The 9,287-nt window shown below is 31.3% G+C and overlaps 1 long non-coding RNA gene across 1 annotated transcript; it reads left to right on the top strand.

Moving 5' to 3' along the window:
- The first annotated feature begins 6,153 nt into the window (after window positions 1-6,153).
- LOC136977323 (uncharacterized) lies at window positions 6,154-7,266 on the top strand. The gene is made up of 2 exons (XR_010881071.1): window positions 6,154-6,184; window positions 6,969-7,266. It is a non-coding gene; the product is annotated as an uncharacterized lncRNA (long non-coding RNA).
- Window positions 7,267-9,287: the final 2,021 nt, after the last annotated feature.

Here is a 9,287-nt window from a genome sequence, read left to right on the forward strand (position 1 = left end):
TCTTATTAATCTTTCCATAATATTTTTATCAACAGTCACTTCGACTTTTTTATTTTCACAGCATAATATCGTATTATACACACAAGCGTCCATTTTGCTTAACAGGTGTAATGGACGTAAAAGCTGCTTTACTTCACTGCAGCGACCTCTTGCAGCAAACGTTCAGAAACGGTTCGCTACATTGCAACGCTGCATTTAGAAACGAGTTTCAGAGTGTTCGCTGTAAAGCGCTTCTAAAGCGCTCTATCTTCTTCTTTCTCCTCCTCCTCCGGGTTCATATGAAGATTGTAGCCTCAAACCGCTTTCTCTCTGACTGTGTACCTAAGTAAATCGGCCTGTGCGTGAAATATAGCTCTCGAGTGCATTCAAATGGTGTAGAGCGCTGCATAAAAAAACACAGCCCATACAACTGGTTCTAGCCCTCTGGTGACAATTTCGGGTATTCACAAACATTTATTTGCACGAATCCTCAAATAATAGATGGGCGTTTCGATCTGTTTTAACTTTGTGTAAAATGTTTTAATCATTTATTATTGTCATTTAATGAAGTTTTTTCAAGCCGATATACTGTTAGTTCTGTGGTTGTGTGAAAACGGATAAGAAAAGACTCGAAAATGTTATCATGTTTGTAGTCTTCAAATTCAAATATCGGGTGTAATATGAACTGCGCCAAGTAAGACATTACTACAATTTTTGATGACAGTGAAATGTATCTTTTAAAAGAATGTCTTTTGTGAGGGTCTTTTGAGACAGCGTTCTAATCGGCAAATTCAAATGTCCGCTTAGTGATGTGGCGCTACAATTTTTGGCTATGTCTTGGCTACTTTAATATTATTATTGTTAAATTTTTGCGTGTTTTAGCTGGCAACACTGGCTCGATCATGAAAGGAAGGCCAGTATTTAAACGAGGCTTAATTTTATTTAACGACGCTATCCAATTGCTGTTTTTAAAACGTGTGCGAGATTTAACGGCAAAAAAAACGGTGTCAGCTGTGAAACAAAAGAAAATTTTCGACTTCTTTTTCTAATGTATAGGTCTACTTTATGTAAAATATGTAACCCGAATATATATTTTTTTGTTTTATATTTTTCAATATACAGTACAGTACTGTATTTATTTTGTGCAAAATAAAGAAATAATTTTTAACGATACAATAGAGACGATTATTATTTTTAAAAAGTTTTGTTAGGCTTAACATCGATGAAAATTCAACGCGAAGTAGGTTAATAGCGACATACTAATATACTATACTAATAATGTATTTTTTCATACTTTTCGGTTATCCGTTTTCCGACCAACCCCAGTCCCCAATTGAGTCGGATAATCGATGCTCTACTGTATCATTATCTATAATTCAAAATTATGCTGAGGAATTATACTAGAAGATATTTAATTTTAATAAACGTATTTCGTTTATATGAGATATTTTGACAGCTTCCGATCGGAATTCAAGATTCACGCCAAAACTATTTCAAAGTTGCAAGGCTCGTATTTTCCTTAATAAATATTAAATCTTAATTATTAATTAGGCGTATTATAATTAAATATAGAAGATTTCGTGTACTGTATGTTATATTTTCAAATTATTAATATTAATTAAAACTTAATAAAATAAAATTAAAGGTAAATATTTTAAATAATTTTAATAATGGCAAAAAAACTTAAATATGTAAAATAAACTTTTTCCTTTAAATGATGCGCTGAATTGAAAGTAAAATGGTGCTTCCTGGTTTAGCACGTGATATGTAGGTTTTTAATCGTTTAAAAATGATTACTCTAAGTAAAATTAACGTTTCAGTTTTAAAGAGGATTATTTTCTGTGTACTCTCTTCGAATAAGAGAATAATCAGTTTCATGTACAGTGGTGCCTCATATAACGTACTTAATCCGTTCCAGGTGCACGTCCGTTAAATGAAACGTCCGTTATACGAAACGCATTTTCGCATAGAAATACATGTTAAAACAGTTAATTCGTTCCGCAGTATAAAATAACCGTACTGTATCATAAAATAATGAACATGGGGTGAGTTCTTTTATTCCTCCGCGTAACTCTGCGCGAGCGACATCCGTTTAAAAATTCCTGCGGAACGCGTTCCTAAATTCCGATGGGAGTGCACGCCCTCGAACGGCAAAAACGGCCGCTTGTAGCGGTAGTTTACGGTGGAAAGCAACATGGCGTCCTCCGTGGTTCAGATAGTTTCGTTTCCGGGTCCATTATGTGGTTTTATGAATGAGAATTTAGAAATTGTGAAAGTGCGAGTTAGCGCACGAGGTGCTGTAAGTGTCTTTACGAATTTTTTTCGAGGCTATTTTGAATTCTTTTTCAACAAATAATCCATTTTATGGTTAAATTTTACAAATGGGGCCCTTCTTTTGCCTTTTAAAGCTCATATTTAGAAATTATAAATTCCTCCATCACAATACTATCGATAGGGCGGGCGCCGCCATCTTTCTTTCTTTCGCCGTCGTTCCTAAATGCCTACAAACAGCAGCGTAGTAGCGGAGACGCAGAGCGACCGCTATTAAAAAACGCACCCATGGAGCAGTCACCAATTATGCCGGAAAGTCCGTTGTTCGCAGCCAGTCCGTTGCTCGAGTCACGTAACGGCCAAACAGAAAGTCCGTTGTTCGCAGCGTCCGTTATTCGAGGCGTACGTTATACGAGGCACCACTGTATTGCTAATTTCATTTGATAGTGATAAATATTTTAATGTTAATCTGGTAGTTCAGTGTTAATAATTTGTCATGGACTAGATATAGTCCTACATAATGAATAACTATAGCAATACGGATATAATCAATATGCATTCAACTTAATAAATTCATAAACAATACATGCTTTTCTATATTAAATATAGCAATGTGTTACAATGGCAACATATAGTGAAATTTTTTCTTCGATACAGCTTGTGCCCAAAGGACTATCTTTATTAAGACCTACAAGGACCGGTACCAGAATCTCCCCAAAGCTTAGTACCTTCGGCAACATGTTCGCAGTAACATGTCCAGGCATAGCAGTAGCCATAGTCACTTCCGCCATGTTTGTCACAAACGTAATTACAAGTCGGATTGTTCTCACCTAATCCCGAGCATCCAAATTTGCAACCATTTGAAGCTAAAGGATAACCATCTCTCAACGCTCTTATTTCTATTCCTAAATAGAAAACGATTTATTTTTAGATATTCTCTAAAATCTGACTTAAGTTCTGGATAGAATTGTACAAATTTTAACAGTCCATCAACTTACCTAAGACTAGAATTGGCAAAGCAACTGCGAATATGAAGTTCATGTCGGAAATTCGTCTCAGAATAGGTCGGAACTAATCATATTTATATCGTTTTCTAGTCGTAAACATTTATATTCCAAATAAATTTTATTGGACGAAAAACAATAATAATTATATAAATATAGGAAAACAGCAACTGTAACTATCGAAAGATAATTTAATCGGAGTAATGTAATTTGTTATAACGTTTTTAATATCAATATTGATCGTAAATATGATTCTACATTTTAGTTGCATTCAAAACTACTGTATCTTTAATTGACAAGATACGCAATAAAATATTTCACAATAGATAAATTATAGGAATTTTTATCTGACTGAAATTTCATCTTTGTAGTTAACTATTAGCTAATAATCTATAGTAACTATCAAATGTCATGTATAAAAATGATTAATATACATAATAGTTTGCTACGTAACTGTGGTATGTGAGTTTTGTGTTCCTTCCAATCTCACTGTAAATTCATTCCATCTTAATTAATAAAAACCCGAAACTAGTTTGTAATATAACTGTAATGCAAACAATTTACTTATCGTCAATGTACATTATGACAATTATTTCAGTAAACATCTGGCGTACAAAAATGTACAACGGTTTATTACTTCCATTAAAGGCTATAACAACTGGGACACTATATATCATTAAAATTACATTTACATTATCTGCATTTTATTACAGATTTAAGTATGAATTATAAATATAGTAATAACGATTCCTCCACTCCCACTTGCTGATATTTATTTCGGATACTCCTATCTAATGTTGCTACGCCGATTTGCTTGCCATCGGTAGATTCCTTAGGCAATTTTCGGTAGATTTCGGTAGTTTCCGGTAGATCGACTTTTTGTGGCAGAAAGGGGGTTGCAAATAAACAATAACATTTTTTTCGTCATTTATTTTATTACTATGAACTATAAAACAATAATAAACAAAAAAACTAACACAGAGCACTTAAGTAAAAAAATAATAATTTACTAATCAAGTACGTACATTTTGTCTTATTTTTCTAACAAAAAAATTACCTTTTATTTTTCGAATATTAATAATAATAATTATTCAATATCTTCCGTTTCTACGTTGCCCATTTGACTAACGTAGGGTTAAAATTATGTTAATATGTTCAGTTTATTATTTTAATAAACAATAACGTTTAAAACAGTAGTTTCTTGATCAATTATTTATTTTATTATAAATTTCATAATTTAATAATAATTTTTAGAATCGATCTGTTTCTTAATTTTTATCATAAATATATCACTAATATTGCTGTATGTTTTTCAAAATTTTACCTAGAATCATATTATAATTGTTTCTTAAATTAATTTATCAAAAATCCTTTTATTTGGGAAAATAAATATTTGTGAATATATAAAACTTATTTCTAATTTTTGCAAATATTGGCTTTATTTATATAAGGCATTTAACTCTTATACATGTCATTACAGTTTTCCTACGTGTAATATAAAATCTCTATTAGACGTATATCACTTTAAATCGGAATATATAAAGCATATCAATATTAAGCCTGGACTCCACATTACCGTAATCCGCGACGTAATCGTAAAACTAAAAGCCAAACTGACGAAACTTCCGGTTTTGGAACGTTCTGTTGGACAGAAACAAGACTGAAAGCAGAGTTAAAAATTATTTAACTTTTCCGTTTTCGTTCCGCGCTTCTGTCGCACTGCAACCAAAAAAAAAAAAAAAATACACGAGGATTTTGTGATGCGTAGTCACGTGTATTAGCACGTGTAGATTGATTGTCGTAATGGCTGAAAATGTAGCGAAAAGAATGAGGAAACAAATAGTTATGGAATTATTCATCGAAGAAGTAAGAAAATACAGATGTCTGTACGATAAAAAATGTAAGGAATTCAAAGATATAGGGTTGAAACGCACGATATGGAGTGCGATAGCTGTGAAATTTGGATTGAATGGTAAGAAAGTTTGATATACTGCATTGAACTCCTAAAGTGGAATCGTTTAATTATGAAATGCTTTAAGTAGAAAATGAAGCAGAACAAAAGTGGAAGGTGCAGAGGGACCGTTATAATAAGGAGAGGAAAAAAATTCGAGAGAGTTTAGCCAGTGGTAGTGAGACAAGGGAGATATATAAAACCACATGGCATTTATATGATGCCATGGATAGCGTCCTGAGAGATTATTCGAGTGAATGTGCAAGGTAAGTTTATTAATGTCACAGTTTCATTAATTGATGATACGTAGATATTTAGTAGCCTATCTAGAGACGATTTTATCGGAATATTAAACATCTATCGAAAAAATTGCCGTGAAGAAAATACCCCTTAAAAACGCATTTTTAAGAAAATCTAACAAAAAATAATTAAAATAAATGCTTTTGGTTGTAAAATATAGCTGCAGGGATTATTATTCTTTCATTAGTATCTATGTTTTTCGACTAAAATTTAAACTACTATCTACCTGATTTGTTTTCAATTTAGAATTTAATTTTTTTTTTTTCTACAGTTCAGTTAGCAATATGTCCCCATTAAAGGAAATATCAAATTTCATACTTGAAGATGAAGATAATATTGAGATAGTATCCTGCACGTCACTCTCTCAATCAAAGTAATATACTTATTATGCTTTATAATTATTTATGTGAACAAATTATTATTGGTATACTTAAATAAGACACTTATTTTTAGTAATGAAGATATTCCAATGAGTGAAACTCAAATGCAAAAGTATGTACACTTTGAACTACTTTAAATATAATAAACCTATATAATGTACTATAAATTTTTAAACAACTGATTATTATAAATTATTTTCAGCATTTCACAAACAGAAAATTCAGATGTTTTTAATATACCAAGGTATGATTATATTGAATACTAGCTGACCCGGCCACGCGTTGTTGTGGCTCAAAATGTATCTATTATAAATGTATAACACTTCCCCCGTGGGGGGAATTTCAAAAAAATCCCTTCTTAGTGTACATTCTCTTGACGTACCCTATTAAAACGCAATCAAAAACGCATCTAAAATAGTATAATAAAAGCCGAGTTCTTCACAGTAAGCCTTAATCCCGTCACTTTTCCCGCTGGGGAATATCGAAAAATCCCTTTTTAGTGTATATTCTGTTGACGTAACCTATTAAAACGCAATTAAAAACGCAAAAAACCGCATGTAAAATAGTATAATAGAAGCCGAGTTCTCCACGGTAAGCCTTAATCCCGTCCATCTCCCCCCACTGGGGGAAATTTCGATATGTATATTATATAAAAACACGTGCGTATTCGAATGCAACGTTGTGTCAAAATTTCAAAGGAATCAGTAGGAACAAACGAACGTTATATTTTATTTATATAGATAGATAGAAAATGATCTGCTTCAGTCCATTCTCACAGAAAAGCATAATGCCTCACAGAAAAGCAAACTTAGGTCGTCGGAAGTTAGCGCCATCTGTTGGACATAAAAGCCTTAATCCATATATAAATATATTTTTGAAAGGGGGAAATGGTGTAGGGGTATGAAAAATAGATAGTAGCCGATTCTCAGACCTATTGAATATGCATATACAATTTGGTAAAAATCGGTAAAGCCGTTTCGGAGGAGTACGGTAACAAAAATTGTGACACGAGAATTTTATATATAAGATATAATTTATTGTTGTATAATGTGTGTGCTGATGAATCTAATTTTTCAATTCAAGCAAGAGTAATAATTATGAAAAATCTCGAAAAGAAAAAAGTATATATAAGGACTTGGAAGAGACGACAAAAAATATATCAGAGTATTTTTTTAAAAAAACAAAAGAAGAGAAGCAACCAGATCTAGTATCAAGGTTTTGTGAATACCTTGATGCCAGATTGAGGAACTTGAATCCTCGAAACAGGCAAGAGGCAATTCATGGGATTGAATTGTTAATGCAAGAGAAAGAAAAAGCAAATGATGATTTTTAATAATTATTGTAGTTTATAGTGTTTTTAATAAAAGATGTTTCAATATAAGCAGTTGATTCAAATTGAACTTCAATGAAGTTTTCATTTCATTCTTTACATAATTTATTTAAATTTGATTCATGTGTCTGAAAATATTATATACTGTCTGTAGGGAACCCACTCTGATCTAACGGATTCTGCCCCACCGGTTCGACATACAGAACTCGAATAGTCAAAAATTTCTACACAAAAAAAACCTCTAATCTTTTATTTCACTCTTGGACATTGGCACTTCACACTCCCTCTCTCTACCTTGTCCCTCTAGAATTTTTTCCAAGATTCATGCAATGTAGAATATAAAGTGCAATCATATAACTTTCATCTACATATAACATCCATATGATATTGTTTCATTTAATTCAAAGGCCTCCTGAATAATATTCCCTGCATAAATTATTAGTTTTTATACAGTGTTGCAAAAGTATAGGAACAACACAAATTTTGTGATTTTTCAAAATGTATTTAAATTTTTTATAGAAAACAGTTTTATATGTTTTAAAAAAATAACAAAAATATCATTTTCAAGCTTTTTATCTTTTAATAATAATAATAATAAGTTATCACAGTTTTTCACTTTTTACTTGTTACAAAAGTATAGTACACTTTCTAAAATTACAGAAAAATAAATGTTAAATATATTTTAAACACTTTTAATATTTGGTTTCATCCCCTTTGGCTACATTACTTGAAAAATTCTGTCAGGCATGGAGTTTATTAAATTTATTAATTGTTCATTCCTAATTTCATCCCATGTATTCATTATTGCAATTTTCAATTGATTTACAGATTCATATTGTTTCCCATTTTGATAAACAATGGCTGCTAAAATCCCCCATAAATTTTCAATGGGATTTAAATCTGGACTACATGAAGGCCAGTCAATTACATCAATATTTTCTTTTTTTAACCCAATTTTTTGTTGACATTGAGGCATGAACAGGTGCATTATCTCATTGAAACTGCCATTTATGACCTCCAATTAATGCATCAAATGTAATCATATTTTGTTAACAAATACTAAATCAGTTTTACCTCCAAAAGTTGAAAAATTTTTAAATAATTTAATAATTTTCATTTTAAAATATTTTACATTGTCATTGTTTTTTAAAGTTCTCCAAACAGTTGTATGAGATACATCTAGTGGTAATTCAGCAGCAGCTAGCCTTGTTGACATGTTTTTATTAGTTATAAGCTTCAAAACTTCTCTCTCATTCCTGGATGTTAAACATTTAGGCCATCCTGACTTCCTTTTTTTTGCCCATAATTTTTATCTTGTTGGAAAACATTTTGAATAGCATTATTAAAAATATTTATATAACATCAAAAGCCACCATGACAGTTAAAAATGATGATATCTCACCCTAGTCATGATAATTTTAATTATTATTATGATAAATTAAATTTTTAAGAGACTTTTAAGTGGTGTTCCTGTTCTTTTGTAACAGACTAATAATAGGAATTGTCTACATTAAGAAGTTAAAAACTATATATATAATTAAGATTAACAATTCCAAGATACTTGTGTTTGTTTTATTTTTTCACAAAATAACAGATTTAAAACATTACAGCTACAGGGTATTTACTCAATAAAAATATATTGTATTAGCTCAGAGGAGTAATATTTACTCTGAGCTAATACAACCTATATAAAGTATACTATACTTTAGGTTGAGATTGAATTAATTTTTCTTGCCAAAATACAGCTCCCTCATTACATAAATAATCTTTATAAACATTCCTGAGACTTTTTGCCTCTTTATTGTACATATTGCTGCTCACTTTAAGATTTTCGAGAGTTATATTTTCGGATCTCCATATACCTTCGTTCTGATTATGATCAGAATCTTCATAATCAGCATATCCATTTGGGCAATATGCTGCAGATTTCTGAATAAGTATATTGTGGAGAACGCAACTAGCAAGCACCATGCTTTTGACTGATTCGTCGTCATAATTTAACAGTCTCCTTAAGATACGAAATCGTGCTGCTAGTATACCAAAAGCATTCTCTACAACACGCCGGCCTCTGC

This window comes from Centruroides vittatus, unplaced genomic scaffold (genome assembly GCF_030686945.1).
Source record: "Centruroides vittatus isolate TY-2023 unplaced genomic scaffold, ASM3068694v2 contig_1113, whole genome shotgun sequence".
In the NCBI taxonomy this organism is placed as follows: Eukaryota; Metazoa; Arthropoda; class Arachnida; order Scorpiones; family Buthidae; genus Centruroides; species Centruroides vittatus.